Raw genomic sequence first — 2871 nt, 5'->3', positions numbered from 1 at the left:
CTGATTAGTGAGCCCCCAGGATCCACCCTCTCCCTGTGTTTCCATCCTGGCATTACAAGTGTGGGGCCACCAAGCCTGGCTTTCACATGAGTGCGAGATATCTGAACACTGGTCTTCATTTCCATGATGTTTTCATACTTTATTAATTCTTTAATGATTTCATAAAATACATTTAATCTCCCCTCTTCAACTCCTGAAAAATCCAGCCCTCTTGCCTAATCCATACGTCTTTGTGTCCTCATTTTTCTAACCTATTGAGCCCAATTTGCACGCTTGGGTGCGTAACCTTTCTCTGAACAACAACTTAAGTAAAAATGAACACCCGTATATTTATATTCACATGAAAATTTGGGTGTAAATATTTGCGAGATGGTCATTCTGTAATGATTCTATAATGTTGCATCTTTTCTGAAACTTGTTAAGACGAAGGAAGTGGTATCTGGTGTGCTGGCACATGCCTTTATTCCTAGCAGGAGGTGGAGGCAGGTAAATCTCTGACAGTTCAAGGCCAGCCGAGGTTATATAGCGAGACCTTGTCTCAAGAAAGAAACAAGCGGGAGTAAGATGGAAGATAAGGAGGTCACTGAGAGCTGGGAGGAGGTGGCAGACAGCGGGGAAATCCAAAAGTCCTCCCAAAGTGCCCGTTGTGATTCGAGACAATAGCCTTCCCACGGGGCCCCCCTCCACATATTCGCAATCAGCAGCCCCAACTCCACCAGCAGGTTGTCCCTTCTGGTCAAGTCCCTAGCACAGTGGAAGGCAGAGTAAGCAGAGGCCCCAGACAGATCCTGGGCAGTGCCAGCCCCGAGAACAAGCAGCAGGAGAAACCCATCCTCCAACCAGGATCTCCCAACCCTAGCAGGCAGCCCGGTAACGTGATCAGACAGCCTTTGGGTCCTGACGGGTCACAAGGCTTCAAACAGCGCAAATAAATGCAGACAAGAAAGGATGCCATCGCTACCAAACCGCCACCATCTCCTCCTGGTCCTGGATTGTGTGCCATGAGTCGCACTGCTGTGGCAGATGTCTGGATTTGAGCAGAGGGAACGACCTGCCTTACTTGCACTGTAATCCCCCTTGCTCCTCCCACTGTGACTTTGAACCCCATGCACTGTGACCTCTGCCATTCCCCCTTCCCTCTGTGATTGGCGTGTTGACAAGGGCTGTCCCAAGTCAATAGAAAGGGGAACGGTGGGGATTAGGGGAGGATTGGGGGAAGCTACCAAGGACTCAGAGTAGAGGGACAGAGGGTGCCACTTGGCCACTTGGGGTAAAGCCAGTGCCAGCAATAACAGTTTATCATGCTCATTAATTTGGGATTTCAAACACAAATGAGAACTCCACCCACCCACCCCAAGTGCATGTCACCATCACTTAAAAGTAAGTTCCATTGGGGGGGGGGGGGAAGTAAGCAAGCAAGCAAACAAACAAAATCCAACTTCCCCACCCCATCCTCCCAAACCCCAGAAAGTACTAATGAAGACTTCCTAACATCCAGGACACTCTAAAGGCAAGCTCAAGGGATAAAGAACTCAACAGGTGCAGGAAGTCCCTGACTTTGGTATGATATACAAGGACCCTTCATACCCTGATAAACAGTATTGACTGCTGGGAAGAGAGGCCAACCAAAACTGCTGAAAAGAGACACTCTCTGTCCTATCAAGCTACCTGCAAATCATTTAATGAGTTCCAAGTTAGGAACTTTAGTGAGCTGTGACCCATGCTGTGGTGGACTTTGTGATGCAGCTGGTTTAGAGTCATTTCTGATACTGTCAGTACCTCTTAAATAACTCCAGTAAAACCTATTGTTCCACCAAGTTGAACTTTGATGATAATCCTTACTTTGTTCTGTCATTGATTTGCTATCTTTGGTGGGTTGATAGTTCCTCACATCTCCCCCAAATAATGTCACACAACATACTCAAGTGTTTATGAAATGATGAACGAATGAGAAGAATATCGTATTCACACAACAGAAAAATAATTTCTAGATTTCTTCCAAATTATAGTAGGATGGTTTGAATGAAGCCTCCATAGACTCATAGTCGAATGTTTGGTTCCCAGTTGACAGAACTAGTTTTGGAAGGGTTAGGAGGCATGGCCTTTATTGGAGAAGGTGTGTCACTGTGGATGGACTTAAAGGTTTCAAAAGCCCATGCCAGCCCCACCCCTCACTTTCTACCTGTTGTGGGTGGATCAAATGTGACCTCTCAGCAACTGCTCCAGCATCATGCCTGCCTGCTTGGCTGCCATGTTGTCTGCAATGATGATAATGTACTACCCATTAAAGTTGCCTTGGTCATAGTGTCTTTTCACAGCAATAACACAGTAACCAAGACAGTACTGTTGCCATGCCACCATCACTCCTGCTGAAAGGAAATACCTGCCCCTCTACCTCTAGTCTGTCACCAATGCTTTCACTTTACTTTGGTTGAAGAAGAGAGACCAAGCCCCTCAGCAGCCAACATTAACCTAAATGGGAAAAAAAACACATCAAAGCAATCCCATTAAAATCAGGAATGAGATAGAGCTGTGCATTCTCCCCACTCCATTTCAATGTAGTTCTTGAAGCACTAGCCAGAGCAGTAAGACAAGAGAAGGAAACTAGAGAGACAAATAGAATAAGAAGTCAAATTTGCAGATGACATAAGGATCCCAAAAAAATTACACCAAGAAACCTATAGAAACAATCAATAGTTTCAGCCAACAAGCAGGACACAGAACCAACTTACAAAAATTAGAGTTTGGATATGATTTACTTGGATTTGATTCTTGACACCTTTCATAGAGTCACAGCGCACTACTTACCCCAGATAGAAAACCCACAACAGACAAAGGTAACAAATCCATCAGAATAGAACTTGATGAGCC

The 2871-nt window shown here is 45.4% G+C and overlaps 1 pseudogene; it reads left to right on the top strand.

Annotated features, from left to right (window-relative positions):
• The first annotated feature begins 564 nt into the window (after window positions 1–564).
• On the top strand, window positions 565–932 carry LOC127203529 (SUZ domain-containing protein 1-like; annotated as a pseudogene).
• The last annotated feature ends 1939 nt before the right edge of the window (window positions 933–2871 follow it).

Source organism: Acomys russatus, chromosome 19 (genome assembly GCF_903995435.1).
Source record: "Acomys russatus chromosome 19, mAcoRus1.1, whole genome shotgun sequence".
NCBI lineage: Eukaryota > Metazoa > Chordata > Mammalia > Rodentia > Muridae > Acomys > Acomys russatus.
The sequence above is the reverse complement of the archived record's forward strand: the minus strand, read 5'-3'. Positions and strand labels throughout refer to the sequence as shown.